The sequence below is a fragment of the Monodon monoceros genome, unplaced genomic scaffold, assembly GCF_005190385.1.
Source record: "Monodon monoceros isolate NGI ecotype Baffin Bay Population unplaced genomic scaffold, NGI_Narwhal_1 Super_Scaffold_19, whole genome shotgun sequence".
In the NCBI taxonomy this organism is placed as follows: Eukaryota; Metazoa; Chordata; class Mammalia; order Artiodactyla; family Monodontidae; genus Monodon; species Monodon monoceros.
In genome coordinates, this window is record NW_021703775.1 from 34,602,605 (window position 1) to 34,622,555 (window position 19,951).

At 42.9% G+C, this 19,951-nt stretch overlaps 1 long non-coding RNA gene across 1 annotated transcript in view; it reads left to right on the forward strand.

Annotated features, from left to right (window-relative positions):
* The first annotated feature begins 1,538 nt into the window (after window positions 1-1,538).
* Window positions 1,539-19,951, forward strand: part of LOC114900517 — a 38,467-nt gene continuing 20,054 nt past the window's right edge. Inside the window, exons 1-2 of the long non-coding RNA XR_003794857.1 lie at window positions 1,539-1,706; window positions 9,864-10,005. This is a non-coding gene — a long non-coding RNA (uncharacterized LOC114900517). The remainder of the gene's footprint in view (window positions 1,707-9,863; window positions 10,006-19,951) is intronic.

The following is a 19,951-nucleotide window of genomic DNA, read 5'->3' on the forward strand; positions in this document are numbered from 1 at the left end:
TTTTTAAACCCACCCCCTTCACGAGGCTTTCTGAGAAGGTGGATCGTCTATGCTGCTATAGGAACTCTCAGGTGTTGCTGGTGGGAAGGTGACTTGGTACAACCACTTGGGAGAACTTGTCACGTTATACAGGGAAGACGAAAATGCAAAACCAACCCAGAAATTCCATTCCTAGTTATTTGTCCTAGAGCAGCAATTCTCAAACCTTTTGGTCTCAGGACCCCTTTTCACTCTGAAATATTGTTCAGGACCCCAAATAACTTTTGCTTGGATGGGTTATATCGACCAATATTTACCATATTAGAAATTAAACCTAAGAATTCAAAAACTTATTAATTCATTTAAAAGTAACAATAACTCATTACACACTAACAAATAACGTTTATGAAAAATAAATATATTTTCTAAAACAAAACAGTGGGAAGAGTGGCATTGTTTTATAGTCTTGCAAATCTGACTTAATAGAAGACAGCTGGAATTCTCATATCTGCTTCTGCATCTGTGTGTTGTGACATCTCATGCGGTGGAAAACTCCACCATTTACTTATGAGAGCTTGAGAGTAAAAATGCCAAAAAAACCCTTTTGTATTATTATGAAAATAGTTTTGACTTAACAGACCTCCCCTGCCCACCCCCCCCCCCCCCCCGGTGAGATCATCTCAGGGGCTCCCAGAGGTTCTCTGCTATTCCAGAGAACATTTCTTACTTCTATCCCAGTAGATATATACGAGCATGTTCAGAGTGGTATTATTCATAACAGCAAAAAGAAACTCAACTTAAATGTTTATAAATAGTAGAATTGATAAATAAATTGTGAAATATTCATAGTATTGCTGAATCTCACAGACAATACTTTACAAAAAACAATAAAATATGATTTCATATTTATAGAGATCAAAAACATAAAATATATTATTCAGTGATAAAAATATATGGCAAAACCTTAAAGAAAAGCAAGAATAGTGTTTATCTCTGGGGAAGAGGGAAAGGAATACCACTGCCAAAGGATATACATGAAGTTTCAGAGATATTTCTGTTTCAGTTATGATGAGCTAGTTATGCTTCAGTAATGAACAGCCCCTGAAATCTCAATGGGTTGGATACAACAGAGGTTCATTATGGGCCAGCTAATAGGGACTCCACCAATTGGTGTGTCTCTAGTAAGTGTGGTGGGGGGAGGGAACATGACAAGGCATGCACTGGCTCTTAAAGGCCATCCAGGAGAGGCACTTGTTGCTTCTGCTTACATCCTATTGGCCAGAGCAAGTCACATGGCCATGTGTAACTTCAACGGAGTGGGGAAGTGCCATCTGATCATGTGCCCAGAAGGAGGGAAACTGAGACATTCGGGTCATTTGGTATTGTTCTACTTCCTTAGGACCATTTGGCTTTAAGTGGAGTGGTAGGTTCATAGGTATTTGCTTAATTGTTATATACATATAAATTTATAGATAAGCTTATGCTTATTATTATATACTATATATGTATATATGTCTTATTTAAATATATATGTATCTTTATTTCTTTTTTAGGTATAAAATATTAGAAAGAAACAAACAAAAAGAGAGAGAAAAAAGAATAAGCCTTTAATTGTGATATACAAATTCATATATTTGGATAAAGGAAAATAGAGACCAAGAGAGGAGAGTGTGAGAGCTAAATTGAAAAACATTTGGAATTCCTGGAGCAGTGGTCTTTAAACTGGGGTAAGCATATTCCTAGGGTCCATGAACACATACTAAAAGTTTCCAATACAGATTCTATTAAAGAATTAATTTCTAGATGCTCACTTCCAGATGTCCTCTTTACTGAAACTCGTCTCCCTGAGAATACTCCTGTGTTTGAGCTATTCTCCTTTCCCCTTTCCTCTTTTCAAAGTGTCCTTTTCCCATGTTTTTTCAGAAGAAAGATGTGGTCCATCCTGTCATTTTGTCATTGGTAAAAATCTCCAGACTCCAACCAAAGAAACAATTCAAAGTACTGGTTCTAGCTGAGAAAGTAAATTACTCTAAAGATAGGATTACAAATCCGTTTGCAAATCAGATATTATCCCATCATTTTAACAAAGGTGGAGGAGAAGCTAATGAACATTTAATAGTATCACATGATAAATGATTAATAATAATATTGTCATTATGCATGAACTCGGAAAGAGTTCAGAGAATCAAATAATACCACTACAATAAAATCCCTCCACTCTGAACAAGTTTTCTTGGCACTTATATTTTTAAAAGTGAAACATTTAAGCTAGAATTGAGGCTGAACCCACTCTCATTCTAGAGAGAGTAGTATTCATCCATGGATATATGGATAAAACAGCACCAATGCTTTCTCATTAAGACAAGTATTTCCTAATAAAATTCTTTGGGATAATAGTATTTTATCAAAATATTTAATAATTGTGTGATATATTTATGTTATTTTGATGAATTGTGTGTTACTACTAATTGTAATGATAACTCATTCTGGAAGAAAATCTTCATGCTGTAGACCAGCGCTGTCCAATAGAACCTTCTGTGATGATGGAAATGTTTTCTATTTGCTCCATCCAATATAATTTCCATACGTCACGTGTGGCTATTGAATGCCTGAAATGTGGCTAGTGTGAATGAGGAACCGAATTTCAATTTTTATTTAATTAAAAAAATTTTAATAGTCACATGTGGCCAGTAGCTACAGTATTGGACAGCACAGCTGTAGAGCTTTATGGCCACAGAAAAGGAAAAAAATTAAATTTGAATCTGTATTCATTTTTGGTTTTTTATATTTTTAATTTTTTTTACATCTTTATTGGAGTATAATGTATACATTTTTAAGAGAACTATGACAAGGTGATTAATAAAATATTTAAATCATAAATTTATGCTATATTAGGGTAAAATTCTATGGGGAAGAGAAATGGAAATACAAATTCAAGGAGATAAAGAAATAATGTAAAATTTCTGACTGTTAAAGCAGAGAGCATTCATGATATTTTTAAAAGGATGATGGAGTGTATCAGTTACTTTAGTGTTTAAATTCTATTTGGATACATTTAAATGAGTGACAATAGTAATTTTTAAATGTTTAAACTATTAAAATATTTCACATTTACAATGGGCTTTAATCTTTTGCAGTTATTTAAACTTAAGATGAAAAATTTTAGATACCAACAGATACCAACATAAAAATGTTTGAGGGGAGTGCATAGTGTCTCACGATTCTTTTGAGGGATATGAAAGCAAAATGCTTGAAGACCCCTGAAGTAGATGGTATTCATTGTTCCTTTCAACGCTTTGGATTTTGTGCGTGTGGTCCCACTCTAGGGAGTGGGCACTGTAAATAATATAGGAAAACAGCCCCAAAGGTAAAGGTTCCCTTACAAACAGGAGTCCTAACAAAAAAACAAAATCCAAACAAACAAGCCAAAATACAAACTTCCCTTGTCTCTCTCTTACGCGCACACATGTACACACACACACACACACACACACACACACACACACACTCTCCCCCCAACAGACCCCACTTCCACACTGGGAATTCTGGTGCAGGCGGCTCATGAACCACACTTTTGAGAAACATGGTCTTGATTAGCAACGTGGGGTGGTCTGGCCAGTGAAAAATCTCCGGAGGTGGGGCAGCCTCAAAGAGGATCATTAAAGATCAAAAATTCCTTTTGAAGTCGTTTGAATTGCTGCAGCCTAAACCCCCTTGGTCTGAATAGAACCTCAGCAGACACACACAAAGGCCTCCCATGGGTGGTTGGTTTGGTTTTGGTGGAAATTGAAGCAAGGGCCTGAGTTCCACATCTGGGTGCAGACCCAGGACAGTGCACGCAGGTCGCAAAGTGACTCGAACTGAAAGAATCCAGCAGAAGCAGAAACTAGGAAGCAGGGGTGATCCCAAGAACATAAGTCTACTCTCCCCCTCCCACCCAAGGCAATAGTCTTCTCATGGAAGTGGGCCTTAGGTTGGGGTTCACATGCTTTGCGTTTTGTGAGGCATGATGAGCCCACCTTGGTTATCCTCATTCTCCCATGGCATCCCTGCAGTGTTGCTCAACTCCAGGTGTCAGGAATGGTTCAGCCCATTCCCAGTGGCAGCAGGAGGGCAGGAGGCACAGAGGAAACTGAGCAGGCAGGGCCCTGAATGACCTCAAGTCACCACAGCCACCACCCCACCCTGGTGCTGAAGGGAATGGGAAAATATTCCTGTGACCCAGTGAGTGCTTCCCATGCAGGTGAGCGCTGACAGCCGGAGAGGGGCTGCTGGGTCATCCTGGCAAGTGAGTGGTGAGGAGAGCGTCGTCATGTTGTGGGACTGGGATTCCAGATTGGCAGCTCTGACTCAGCCTCCAATTGGCAAAAGTCAATGGGCCTCCCTTTCCCAAGGGCTTCCGTTCTCAGCTGGGCCCTGCCCAGGTCAGGCAGGCGGGAGGCCTGGTGCTCAGCACTGGCCCTGGGACCAGCTCCCAGGAAGCAGCAAGGGACCCAGGCAGCCTTGGCACCATTTTAAAGGCTGGCTTCATACGCTTATCAGTGGGCTTTTGTATAAGGCCCAGGCTGAGGTTGCATAAGAATGTGCAAAATGCCAGGGAAGTCATAACTGCTTTTTAAAAATAAGGCTCAGACCATAGGCAAGGTGCTTCCACACCACTTGGGCCTTAGTGACGGAAAATGCAAACATTAGCCCAGAGGTGGAGAAAGAAACAGACACTACCCTGTAGGAAAATGGGGGGATGACTCCAAGAGACAGGGGATGCAGAGGAAGGCAGGGTCGGCACTTTTTTCTTTGACTGTTGTGCCATTTGTCATCTCTGAATGCCTCAGAGCTTGGTGTCACATCACATGGTGAACGCCTAGGATAAGCTGAAAAGAGCTAAGAGTCAACAGCAGTGCCGATGGCCACTATGGAGAGAATTCTGGAGATTTGAAGCTATGGTGACAAGGACAGGGAGGCATGCATGCATTTAACAAACATTGAATCCTTGAAAAAAATCTAGAAAACACGATCATTCTCAACCTTTATTTTAACACAACTCACATGACCTTTACCTGCATGAGTCACCCCATAGACACTGCCAGATTTTGACACAACCGTCAAATTTGTGTGCAATCCCTGGCTCTCTAGCCCGCATTCCATCTCTTCCTCTCCAGCTTAGGAGCTCAGGAAGAATGCATGTAAGAGTATTGGCATTATATGGTAAACTTGAATTGCTCTAATTCATTAAAACAGTAAATTCTTTGCAAAACTGAGAATGAAATGAAGTTGCATCTCTTTCATCAGTTCTATTACTTTGGCTCCAGCTTCATCCCCTCTATTGTAAGGATGACCTTCTCTCTTTCCCCAGGTCACTTGTCCTGTGATAAGCCCAAGAAGTCCAGGTTCCCAGGATGATTACCTGGAACCCAGTGGTCACACCTGGTCTCTTGGGCCACTGGTGCCACCTCAGATGCATGCCTTCAGGCTGGGGGCTCCTCAGTTACTGCCAAACCCAGGGCTCTTGGGTGGCCGCCAAAGCCAGAGGGGCCAGAGCCTGGGCAACAGCTTGTACGGTTGCTGCTGTTGCTGCCAGTTTGTAATTCCGTGACCTCGTTTGAGCCCCAAAGCCTGTCCTGGTTGCTCACACTTCCTCTAACCCTGAGGCTGGGACTTTTCTTGTTGCTGATCCTGGAGTTTGTGGCACAGCCAGCAGCCCTGGTGCAGGTCCCACTGGCAATTTTCCTTTGAGCCCAAGACAGGATAATCCCTGGCCCCTTGAATGCTATGCTCAGCTAAAGCTACTGCCCAACTGGAGCCACAGGGAGCCACTTCCCCTGGGCAGGCTGGGCCAGGACAGCATATGGGGACAGGTTCCCATGTCTGTCCCTGGCTGACTGAGGACCACAGTTCCATTCTCCTCTGCGTTCCTACAGCCCAAGCCCACAGCCAGTTCCTATCACTGAATGAGTTATGTGTCTTTCAAGGAGACAAACTCCTCTGGGTTTCCTTAGTAACAAAGTCTTTGGAATCCATCTCATAGCCAAGGGGTTGTGATTCAGTCTTTGAGAACTGCTGAACTTGGAGATGGGCCCTCAGCACAAAGATCTACTCATCCCCAAACCAAGCCAAGCTCTGAAGGCATCCTCCGTCTTGTTCTCAGAGGACCGTGTCTTGTTCTCAGGGGACCGTGTTGCAGTGGTATCATGCTGTGACATCAGCCATGAGTATCGGCCGCAGGTCGTGTTAGTCAGCATTCCACTAGCTTCTGTAACAGTTAAACCCCGATTTCAGTGGTTTAACACATTAGAAGTCTACTTATCACTCATGTAAGACTCCAGTGCCAGATTCCCAGTCAGCAAGTGGCTTTTTGTCATGTGGCTATTTCCATCATGTGGCTCTTTCCATCCTAGGACCTGAAAGTCCTCTGCATCTAACTGGCGGATGTAGAGAAATCACATCCTCTTCTTTTTTTTTATTGTGATAAAATATACATTAAATTTACCATTTTAACCATTTTTCAATGTACAGTTCAGTGGCATTAAGCACATTCACATTGTTGTACAACCATCATCACCATCCATCTCCAGAACTTTTTCGTCTTCCCAAACTGAAACTCTATACCCATTAAACACTAACTCCCCATTCTCTGCTCTCCTCCAGCCCCGGGCAACTATCATTCTACTTTCCGTCTCTATGAATTTGGCTACTCATATAAGTGGACACATACAATATTTGTACCTTTGTGACTGGATTATTTTGTTTAGCATAATGTCTTCAAGTTTCACCCATGTTGTAGCACCTGTTAGAATTTCCTTCCTTTTTAAGGCTGTATAATATTCCATGGTATGTGTAAACCACATTTTGTTTATCCATTCATCCATTAATGGACACTTGGGTTGTTTTTACCTTTTGGCTCTTCACACCCTCTTCTTAGCCATCTTAACCTGCAAGTGACACCTTTCATTTGATCACATTCCTTAGAAGAACCTATTACATGGTCCCACCTACATACAAGGAAGGGTGGGAAATGTAGTCCCTGGCTCGGTAGCCACTTCCCAGAAGTAATTAAGCCTGTGGAAGGTGAGGCACAATTTGTTGGTGGACAACTAGCCGTCCTTTCCATCCCCTCACCTTTGGACTTCCTATAACAACTATTTAGCATGGCTCAGGAAAAATATCTTTTTTTCCAGTTTCAGTTCCTAACAGGACAAAGGTTTTGAAGTCTAAATGCGCTTTCAGTAAATAACTGTAGTAACATTTGTGTAGTCTTTTGCATTTTTCCATGTCCTTTTCATGTGGTGTAGTGGTTCTGATTCTGCCTCTATTGCTTTCTCACCGGCTGATATTTATAGAGCCCGCAGTGCTACAGTAAATCCAATAAATAGGAACTATTAATCTTCACGGCAACGTGAGGTATGATTATCTCCCCATCTGTACAGATGAAGATACTGAGGCTCAGAGAGATTACGTAACATGTTCAAAGTCAGCCAGATCGTAAGTGGCAACTCCATCTCTGTGTACCTCCTGCTTAGGGAGCCATCCTCATGGATTTGAGAAACAACCTTGATTTCCTTCAAAGGACACTTTGAGCCCCCAAACCAAACTCTGCCCCCAGAACACCCTCCTTGCACTAGAACTGATGGACTGTCTCCTGCAGGACCCAAGCTGAGCCCCTCTGGAGAATGTGGTAAGAGAGGGAGGAGAGATCCTGTCACTCAGGAGCCTGTCCTGTGTTCCTGGTCCCGAGGAGCTTCCCAGGGCCCTTGGAGCACAAAAAATATCTTCCAATGCTGCTGCTCTCATCACTTTCCAACAACATCCCTGGAGCGCCTCCCGTGTTCCAGGCCCCAGGGATGTTCATAGGGATACGAAATGATCCCTCTCCGCCAAAGAGTGCATTGTCCAACCACCATGAGACAGACACGGGAACGAATGCTCTCATATCATATGACAAGCAACATAGGCAGACAGAGTGCTGCTGTGGGAATTTGGACGAGGGAGGAATGAATTTTGCTTTGTTGTGGCAAGCTACAGCAAGAAGGTGACATCAGTGGTGGCTGTAGACAGCTGGGAGAGGATTGGGGAGAGCTCTTTTAGATACAAGGGACAGTAAAGTCTCGATGGTGTCAAAGAGCATGGTGTGTTTGAGGATAAAGAGTAGGTACTCTGAGGGTAAAGTACGAGTGGAGACAGGGTGGAGGAAGAGACTTGGGGAGATCGGGTGGGTAAAGGGCCATGATTCTGCAGATGAGGCAAGGAGATTATTAACTGGGGGCTAATGCCACCAGAGCCATCTCATACGACGCTTCCTCTGGCTGGGATGAACAATGAGAAGTGGAGCTGGTCACCCATTTCATTCCGACCGCACTCATTCTCAGAGGGCAGGCTCAACCCAGCCATCCTGGGGTCATCCCAGACACCACGCACCAGGGTCATTCCGAGCAAAGGCCAGCAAAGAGACCCTCTGAGGACATCTGTAGTCCCATAGTGACCCTTCTCCCTTAGTCTATAGGTGAGGGACTCGCGATAGACGTTCTCTCCCTGGTTGGCTTGCAGGCCCAGACTAAGCTGAACCCTAAGTTGGTTGTCTCGAAGCCAGGGTCTCTGTCTGATACCTGCAAAGACAGGACTGAGGCCTGGGGCGTGCCAGGACCACTGTGGCTTCTCTCCTGCCCCATGGACTGAGTGTGGAGAAGGAAGCAGAGGGAGGCAGGAAAAAAAAGGTGGGGGAGGTGACAGGAGTATAGTGTCAGAACCCAGTTCACCATCCACGGCAGGTACTCACCAGCACCCCAGCACACGAGGCCTGGCTTTCGCACCCCCCTTATGTCAGAATGGGATTCCCAGACATGTTTTTCTAAGTAATTTACAACTAGAGGTGGAAAGCAAAGGGATTCTGGGTTGACAGTGAACCTGTGGTGAGAAATCCAAATCTGAAGGCAGCACCTGCCCCACCTAAGAAGCCGAAGCCCTTCTCGCACGGAGGCTGTGGGCCAGAGATGCTTTACTGAGAACCCACCTGTGCCAACCCTGAGGGTACAGTGATGAAGGGGACATGCTTCCTGCCTCCGAGGACTTCACAGTCTGGTGGCAAAGGCAGACAGGCACACAGGTCCTAGCCTCCCAGGTGCCATGCATTGTGTAAACTGTGATGAATTCTAGTCTCTTCAAATGGAAAATCTAATCAAGGTACTGGGTTATCTGGCTTCCCCTTCCACAAACTGGCCCTCCGTGGGATCCATGTCTAATATTATGAAAGGCACACTATATCATCCTTAACCACTCATAAATGACACTGTCAAACTGATACAAAAATCTATTCAGAAAAACAACTCAGATTGTCTCATCAACACATGTCATTCTGTTGGCAAAGGCTGTAATTAATTATTTTATTTTCCTCTCCAATTTTGTTCTAGTCTTCAAATGACTTTATACAGCAAAGTTCTGGATTCCTTAATTCCCCTGAGCCCTGCCAGGTCTGGGGCTGTGGTAGTGTTCAATGGTACGGCTGCTGAAACATTCAAAATTCAAGGCAGGCCCATGACTGGGCTTCATAAGAAACCACAAGTCTAAGCTGCTGATACCTTAGCAGAGCAAGTTTTTTAAGATCCAGGATCTATTTTGAAGGAGTGGAATAGAGGAATTTAAGAAATGACATTGATAAGGATAAAAGGATCTTTGGATGAAAGTTATAGGGAAGTGGGTTTGGGCTCAAAACAAGGAAGAGTTTACCATAGTTGGAGCCATCCAAGACTGGTGGAGGTAGTGGGCTTTCTGTTGTTCACAGAGGCCAAGCAGAGGTGTGATGACAGTCAGAGGTTCTTATACTGGGTGGGAGGTTGAATGAGATAAACTCTACAGCCCTTTGTGCTGAACTTAAGTCTTCACCCTGCTTTCAGCTGATGGAATAAACCTGGCCTGGCAACATCACCTCTTCTGGGCTCCATTTTATCATTGCTGAGTTGGAAAGAGGGAGCAATTGTCAGATCCCTTGCTGGCCACTGTGGGTGAACCCCAGATCATTAACCCTGGACCTCAAAGGTGAGTGAGCATAGTCTTGGGATCTCTGCATCCTCAACTCCATCTGGTGACTCCGAAGTTCCTTCAGTCCTCAACACTTGAGACCAGAAAGCCTGGTTTGTCTTGTTCTAATTATTATTTAGATGACTGTTTGGCTCATTCCCGAGCAAGGCTTAAGTCAAGTCAGACCTGCTAATTGAATCAAGGTTATATAATCATATTTGCGCATTTAAATGCAAACCAGTTATGTTGGAGCCCAAGCATCTTATATACAAGGAGGGAGTTCTATTACATGTCAGGAATGTATGATAACACACAAAGCCTAACCCCGAAAGTGGAGGGTGGAGTACTCCAGGGCACTTCTGTTTCAATGACGTTGTTGGAATAGTTATTGCTCTGGGCACATTCTGGGAAGATACTGGAAACATCTCAACCAAGTATGACATTGACATTACCCCATCTTGTCAAACCCATTACATTTGGAACGTGCCTTTCTGTAGCATTTGTCTTGGCATATAAATGTGTTATCAAAAATTGTAGGAGGCATTACAAGGAGCCCTCTCTTGGCCTTTCGGGTCCTCAGCATTCCCTCCTCGTCTCCCTTGACAAACATATACCACAGGGCCCAATTAGGCATTTCTGTTTTTCACTTGGGCCTCTTTCCAGTTTCCAGGCTGAGTCTAAAAGCCTCCAAATCTTGAAGTCCTCAAATATTAGCCTCCTCTGCAAAGAGAGAGGAAAACACGGAGAAGTAGGTAAGGAAGTCATTGACGAGTTGAAGGGGGGACTAGTAACATAAAGCAACGCATCAGGAAGAAGGCACCAGACTCAAGACTGAAGTGTTTGTCCCTAAACGCTCTAAGATTCATCCAGGCATAACAGCCTTGTGGGACCTCTAGCCCAGAGGCTCCCGTATGTTCATCCAAGCTCCGCGCTTGGATGGTGAGATACCAGATGCCTGTTTTCTGTCCAGTGTTAAGAACTGAGCTGGCAGGCTTTGTCAGGATCACTCAGCCTGAAAATCAATCAGATGCCATCACTGGAGATGAGGAAGAGGCATTTTCTGCTCTCACATTTTGTCTGTGTCTCTGACACGAAAGCATCGGTTGCCTCTGAAGAGAAGCATTCTGGGAAGAGTTTCATCTTCACCACCATCCTGGTTAGGGAGCTCTTACAGCCTTAGAATTGCAAATGTCATGGAGGGGCCGCTCACTAGAGGTGGGGACCTTGCTGCAGGTTTCATCGTAAACACATGGCTGAAATGTGTCACACGTGGGCAGGCATGCTAGTGTGTCCAAAATCAGCCTCTAGCCAGAGGACACTGACTTCAGCAAGACCAAATGAAACAGAAAGCTGATTTTTTCCAATAGGTTTCATCAGACCCACAGAGGACTAACCCTAAACCTGATTTTGGATTATGCTTTTCTTGCTAGGAATTACATTAAATGATTCTGTCCGGAACTGAAGTTCTTGATAGACTGGTGTAGCTTCTCAGTCTTTTGAGAATCCGCTATCAAGGGCTCATACTTATCCCAGGTCAGCCCTTAACCCCCTCCCCCGCAGCGCACCTGTGACACAGGCAAGTGCGTGATGTCTGGCAAGGCTGGCAGGATTGTTAACTTCAGGCAAGAATGTGGGTGTTAACACGTCAGAGTAGATCTGAGAAAATATCCCAAACCAACCTGGCCACACTGGGAGCTCAGTCCCCAAGAAAGAATCAAGATAAGGGCGAGCATCTTACCTCTGAGAGGGCAGTGCTGGGTAAAGGCCACGCCTGCAAAGTGCAGAGCTCAGGGAAGACGGAGGCTCAGCTGGGCCCTGCTCAATCACTTGATGGACTTCCATAAACGCTACACTGGAGACTAGGGCGTGTGAAGTAGGAAAGAACACCATCTCTGCCCTGAGCTCTGAGATGGTGGCTGTAAGCCCCCAAGATGCCTGCAGAGCTGAAAGGTGGCCTACATGTTGCTTGGCTGAAGGATAATGGACTCAGGCCTAAACTTATTTGCCTCATTCACCCAGAGAGCTCTGACCAGGAGCTACTTTCAGATGACATAGATCCCCACAGGGCACTTGCCTCTTTCCTGTGACACTTCTAAGAGTGACACTTCTAAGAGTGACTCTTGCCACATGACTGTAGTGACAAGTAGAGCTTTTCTCCAATGATACCATTGAGAATTCCAGACTTCCCCAAAAGGAAAAGGCTATGACTTCCCAGTGTATCCTACTTCTTACACTCCCAGACCTGTGGGCGTAAAAGGAAATCTTAGAATGATGAGTCCTGAAAATGAAAAGAAAAATACTTTTCAAGTTATGAAATCTAGTTGTTATCATTGCTAGTTTTAAATATGTGGTGCCGCTTAAGTTTCTAACACAGGAGGTGGCCAGATTCAGAGTTCCAAGTACCTAAGTGGTTGTTTTGGAACAGGTGTTTTAAGGACACTTAGTGGAGAATATTGGGGCAATAGGTTGGTAGTCACTTTCACAGCAGTGCTCTGAGGTCTTGGGTTTCATAAAAGATAATTTCTCCTTTTAAGGAAAATTGAGTCTAAATGTAGTTTTTCCTTCCTCTAACTCCTTATTTCTTAATCCTATCCATTCTTCAAGACCTAGCTCAAATGCCACCTCCTTTCATAAGCCTTCCATGATTAACTTTAGTTGGAATTTCCCTCTCCCTTGTCTAACTCCCATGGCACTTTATCTACACCTCTTTGATGGCCACTTTCCACTTTCTATAAAGTAAGTTACACACTTGTTTTATGTTAATACATTTCAAAAGATTGAAATCTTACAGAGTATGTTCTTTGACAACTATGGAATTAAATTAAAAATTAATAAAATAACTAAATAATTCTAAGTATTTGGATATTAAATAACATACTTCTCAGTAACCATGGATTAAAGAAGAAATTTTAAGAGAAATTAGAAAATATTCAAATTGAATGTTAATGAAAATTCAATATTACATTTCAAAATTTATAGGGTGCAGGTAAAGCAGTGCTTAGAGAGGAATTGATAGCACTAACCTGATCATATTAGAAAAGAAGAAAGGTTTAAAGTTAATTATCACTTTAGAAAGAAAAACAAATAAGGAAATTAAACCCAAAGAAAGTAGAAAAAAAAATATAAAGACAGAAAATCAATATATTAGAAAACAAACTGTAGGGATTTTTAACAAACTTGAAAATTGGTTCTTTGAAAAGTTTCATAAAATTTATAAACCCCTAGCAAGACTGATCAATTTTTTAAAAAGAGAGAAAATACAAATTACCAATATATGGGATGGAAGAAAGGCTATCATTACCAATCCTACAGGCATTATAATGGTAATAGGGAAATACTATGAACAACGTTATGCCAATAAAGTTGAAAACAGGTGAAATGAACAAATTCTTTGAAAAATACAACTTACCAAAATTGACACAGAAGAAAGAGAAAATCTAAATAATCTATGTTTTATAAAGAAATTGAATTTCACTATAAGAAGCTTGCCACAAAGAAAACCCTATGCCTAGATGATTTCACTTGCAAATTATTGATTAAGGAAAAAAATATAAATCTTGCATAAACTCTTTCAAAAAGGGAGAAAAAGGAAAAGTTTTCAAATTCATTTTATGACGTCAGCATAACCCTGATATCAAGACCTGACAAAGGCATCTAAGGAAATGAAATGACAGACCAGTATACCTGTGAACATAGACACAAAAATCCTTAACAAAATATAAGCAAATGGACTGCAGCAATACATAAAATTAATAATTCATTGTGACCAAGTGGAATTTATCCCAGGAATATATATAAAATGCATAAAACCCCTCTTTAGTAAATTTTCTTTGAACTTTTCAATGTATGGACATTTTTTATTATATTGGTTTCTAGCATCTGTTAAGAACCAACCTCAGGAGTACATAAAACCTCTTTTACTATTTTTGTAATTTCCTGTGTCTATAATTATTTCAAAATAAAGAGTAAAAAACAAACTAATCAAAAACAACAACCAAGTTTAAGAACATCATAACAAATCTTTATTGAAAAATTATACTTGAATTAAGTATTACATTTCTTGTGGAAATCAGCTCTTTTACAAAATTTAGAAACCATTTAAATATGGGTTTGAAATATCTGCATATTGAACAATACTTACACATGTATGAAATAACATTATTTTCCCCAAACATGTTCTTTTTCTTTATTTCCCATATTTAATCCTAGTTTTAAATGCCATTTAATTTCAAAATTGTCCTATCTTTGTAAGATAAAATCTGAAAATTTAATAGTTTATTTATTTTTGAAAAATAATTTTCAAGCCATAACTCAGGGAGGGGTAAAGCTCTGAACGCAGGTCCAGCTTGCTGACTTCTGTAAAAGAGGCCACAGCACAGCATCCCCCCATATTCCCTTCTGAACTGGCCCCCTGCAGTGGCGAGAGTAGTTTGTTGGGTCATCACTGTGATCTGGTGTCAGTGGAATTGGGGGAGAGAGTGGGAAGATGGGAATGGGCCCTGTATTTGTGGCTAAGGTTAGTTGGACTTCATACTCCAGGCAAAAGAGAGTCGCTAAGGCTTTTAACAGTGAGAAACACCATTAATCTCTATTTAGGAAGGTACCACATTTCATCTAATCTAAGGTACCTGATTGTGTAACCTACCATTATTATGAGTACCTACCATTATTATGAGTACCTCTAAAAAAGAGGAAAGTGCAGCTCAGAGAGATTAAGTCACTTGTCCAAGGTCACACAGGTAGAAGCTGGACTTTGAATTCAGGTAGTCCATCTCCTGAGCCAGCACTCTTTACTGCCACACTATTATTCACACTCACAAAAGGCAAAGGAGGCTGCCAACACTGTAGGGATGTCAAGTAAGATTAGGTCATCCATGCCCAGCACAGGAACAATTTGTAAAGGGAACAGTGTGGTGGGCAGAAACCAGGTTGCAGCGGGTGGCGGAGGGACTGGGTTTGAGGAAGTAGAAACACCACGGTGGACCTCCTTCATGAGGTGCAGCAATTAAAAGGAGTTGGTGGTTGGATTTTTTTTTTTTTTTTTTTTTAGTGTTGGGAAGGACTTGGGCGGCCTTATTGGTTGAGGAGAAGGAGCCAGGGCAAAGAGAAAATAACCAAGGCCGGAAAATCTGCAGAGGTAACAGGAATAGGAACAGGAGTGGAGGTGAAGCCTGGAGGAGACAGGGGACACGTCCTCTTAGGCTGCACACATGGACCCAGGGCTCTTTGGAGATACCGGCACGTTTACGGGAGCAGGAGGTCGAGGGGCTCATACACTATTTCCTTGGTGGAACAGGTGGTGAGGCCATTAGCTGAGAGTGAGGGAAATGGGGCCTTGATGATGAGGTGCTTTGGTATGGTGACTATGGAAAACAGGAAAGAAAGGAACAAGGAGCTATATACCCCACATTCCCCCAGGAATGTCCTCCAAGACTTTAGCCATATTATGCATTTCCAACTCATTCCACAAAGCCATCTCTGACCCCAAATGCCTGACTACTCCTGGCCCATCTCATCCTGAGAGGAACAGTCCACATCTCACCTGTGGGAGTAGCTTGTGGACATGCTTGGCTGGTGCCATGGCATTACTGGAAAGCAGATTTGGTTCCTTTCTTTAGGAGGAGCGATTAGAAAAGAGTATAGTTTCTAGATTCCTAGATTGAATCCTGGCTCCAATATGCCCCAGCTGTGTGACTTTGAGTAAGTGACTTAACCTCTCTGTGCTTCAACTCCTAATCTGTACAACAAGGATAAAAATAGTGCCTATCTTATAGGAGTGTTGTGAAGATTAAGTGAAGTTATATATATGAAACATTTTAGAACTATGCCAAACACATAGTAAGTGCTCAAAAATGTAAGCTATTATAATGAGATCTTATGCTGATCTCTTATCCTAGTTGGCCTTGAAAGAGGCAGAGAAAGGTCTGGCTGAAGGTATAATGGACCAATAACTCATGGGAAGGCTCTAGAGGTCACTTATTTTTTCAACCAGCCAATGCAGATTTTTCTCTAGCTAGTGTCCTATCAATTATGTGCCAGATGCCAACGCAGGATGCCTGGCTTGCACTGACTGCTCTGGCCCCACCCCTCCTCTCTGCCATCTCCTCTCTAGTGTCCAAACATTTCTCCCTTTCTCAGGCAGAACAGTTTTCCAACCCTAATGGTCCCAGGAGAAGCTCAGAGTCTGCTCTTAAGTGCCATGTCGATGAATTTCTTCCCTCCAAATTCTTTTCTCCTTCATATCATTGTGATTAACTCCTTTATGTGTGTGTATATTTTTTCTTTTGAATGAACTTTCAAAGAGTGAGATCACATCTTTATTCCTATGGCCGCTTTGCTTTCTTAAGATGGCTGTACTCAGTCACAACATCCAAGAGACTTTCATACACAACAATTAGTTCTCATCAATATGTAGACCAGGAAAAAAGACCACTCCTGAGGGCACCAGCCTGGCCACTCTTAGACCATTTCCCTGAAAGTGATGATACTTCTCTAGACTCGAGGTGACTGTCCATCTCAAACGTGTCATCATCCACATTCATGCATTCCACAAGCACTAAGTGTCCACCCGGAGCGTGGAACTGTGTTGTGTGCTAGGCTGAGCGTTACAATGGTGTGCAACCAGCATGGTGATCCCTGCTTTCTGGCAATGTGACCCATGCATCCTCCCCCTAAAGTAACCACTACTATGACATCTGTCACCATAGCTTAGTTTTGCCTGTTTTGGAACTTTGTATAATGGGATCATAGAGTATGTGTCATTTTGGGTCTAACATCTTCTACCCAGCATTACCACCATGAGCTGGACTGTATTGCTCCCTGTAACAATGGTCTGTTCTTTTTAATTGCTGTCTAGTAATCCATCAGCCAATTATACCATAATTGATTTATGTACCCAAGCTTTTATTTGTTGCTCCTTTACTGGATTGATGTGAACAGATGACAAATAGCTTATGAGCATGGAGGCAGAGAGAAGCTTGAGGAAGTTCATTGTTAGGAATTCACAGAATTGAAGGGGATTTTTTGAACTCTCAGGGGCCTTGAACTGGATTTTGGGGGAAACTTTAAGTCTCTAGGGAGAAGGGATGCTTCTGGGTTATACTGGCTGTGTGGCAGACCCTCTGCTAAGTGTTTGACCCTCTTTACTTAAGCTAATCCTCAATAACAACCCCTCTAGGTATTATTAGCTGCATTTTAAAGATGAGGAAACTGAGGCTCTTTGAGTTAAATGACTTTCCCAACAACTGCAATAGGTATGTAGAAATATGGGGAAGCATAATTAGAAATTTTAAAAGTTGAATAAATTTGTAGATAAGATTGATAATTATGGGTACAAAGACTTGAAGGGATAGATATATAAAAGATTCTTCTTAAAGTTCCGTTAAAGATTAGTGAAATCACAGAAGCTTAAAATTTTCTTTCACTATTATATTGATTTTTCAATGAAAAAAAGTGATTTGGAGGGCTTCCCTGGTGGCGCAGTGGTTGAGAGTCCGCTTGCCGATGCAGGGGACACGGGTTCATGCCCCGGTCCGGGAAGATCCCACGTGCCGCGGAGCGGCTGGGCCTGTGAGCCATGGCCGCTGAGCCTGCGCGTCTGGAGCCTGTGCTCCGCAAAGGGAGAGGCCACAAAAGTGAGAGGCCCGCGTACCGCAAAAAAAAAAAGAAAAAGTGATTTGGAAAAGCAATTTGAATCCTTCTTTGCACCTCCCAAACCACCATGCTCAAACTTTGCGACTCAACTTAGCCTCCTTCACCTCACTCTACTTTTCTCTTTCCCAGCCTTCAGATCAGATAAGACTGCCTGTCTAAATTACCATATGACCCAGCAATCCCACTACTGGGCATATACCCAGAGAAAACCATAATTCAAAAAGACACATGCACCCCAATGTTCATTGCAGCACTATTTACAATAGCCAGGTCATGGAAGCAACCTAAATGCCCATCAACAGACGAATGGGTGAAGAAGATGTGGTACATATATACAATGGAGTATTACTCAGCCATAAAAAGGAATGAAATTGGGTCATTTGTAGAGATGTGGATGGACCTGTAGACTGTCATACAGAGTGAAGTAAGTCACAATGAGAAAAACAAATATCGTATATTAACGCATGTATGTGGAATCTAGAAAAATGGTACAGATGAACTGGTTTGCAAGGCAGAAATAGAGACATAGATGTAGAGAACAAACATATGGACACCAAGGAGGGGAAAGTGGGAGGGTGGTGGTGGTGGTGGGATGAACTGGGAGATTTGGATGGACATGTATATACTAATATGTATAAAAGAGATAACTAATAAGAACATGCTGTATAAAAAAATAAATTAATTTTAAAAAAAGCCTGCCTATCTAGTTTCTCCTGTGATCTTACATTCTCTAAATATACGCACACACTGTTTTGTCAGATGAGGCTGCTTTTTGGAGTGTCAGCTCTTTGCTTAGGAAGCCTTGCTCTGGTTTGATAATTTTCTGCTTTACACTCATAAAAACTACTGGGACATTTATGGTTCTACATAAATAAAATCATTAGCACCCTGTTGTGGAGATGGGCCCCTCCCCACCTCTAGCATGTGAGTCTGGCTTGTGCAGCCTGGTGCAGTGGTCTTCAGAAACCTCCGACCTCATACAGAGACCGAATCGGCCCCTTGGCACATCACAGCTTCTGAGACGCGGACAGGCAGCTGTGCCACTGGCAAACCTCTGTTTTCTAGGTTGATTTGCCCACTTATTATTACAGATATTGACCCAGCTGTTGTAATGAAGACATGACATAACAGAGACTTAAACCAGGCAGAAGTTGATTTCTTTCTCCCCTAAGCAATCCAGGATGGATAGAAGGGCTCCATCTTGTTGGGGACCCAGGTTCCTTCTATTTTCTTGCTTTGTTAAACTTCAGTTATTGCCTTCACCTGCTTTCTCCACGGTGGCCTGCCACCATATCTACATCCCAGCCAGAGAGATGGGGGAAAGGGGTGAGGAGGCCATGACCCTCCCTTTACCATCCTGACCAGGTACTGCACCCATCAACCCTTGCCTAGGAGGTAGAGCTGCACTGCAGGAACATGGCCACAGAGAGTAGTGGTTAAGCACTTGGACTCCAGGGCCAGGCCACTTGGGTTTGAATCCTGGCTATACCACTTGATAGCTAGTTCACCATGAACAAATTATCTATTTATTCAATGCCTCAGTTTCCTTATCTATAAAGTGAGGCTAGGGCTTCCCTGGTGGCGCAGTGGTTAAGAATCCGCCTGCCAATGCAGGGGACATGGGTTCGAGCCCTGGTCCGGGAAGATCTCACATGCCGCGGAGCAACTGAGCCCGTGCGCCACAGCTACTGAGCCTGCGCTCTAGAGCCCGCAAGCCACAACTGCTGAGCCCACGTGCCACAACTACTGAAACCCATGCACCTAGAGCCCGTGCTCTGCAACTGCAACAAGAGAAGACACCGTGGGCTTCCCTGGTGGCACAGTGGTTGAGAGTCCGCCTGCCGATGCAGGGGACACGGGTTTGTGCCCCGGTCCGGAAAGATCCCACATGCCGCGGAGCGGCTGGGCCCGTGAGCCATGGCCGCTGAGCCTGCGCGTCCGGAGCCTGTGCTCCGCAAAGGGAGAGGCCACAACAGTGAGAGGCCCGCGTACTGCAAAAAAAAAAAAAGACACCGCAATGAGAAGCCCACGCACCACAATGAAGAGTAGCCCGTGTTCACCTCAACTAGAGAAAGCCCGCACACAGCAACGAAGACCCAACGCAGTCAAAAAAAAAAAAAAAAAAAAAAAGTGAGGATAATGATGATGATAATAATAGTACTTTCCCCTCAGCATTGTTGACGCTTAAGTGGGCTATTATGTGAAGCTTTACATTTATATGTAAGTTAAATTTATATAAATTATATATAAATTTGTATTTTAAATGTGATGCTTAAATGAGCTATTATGTGGAAAGTGCTAAGAATAGTGT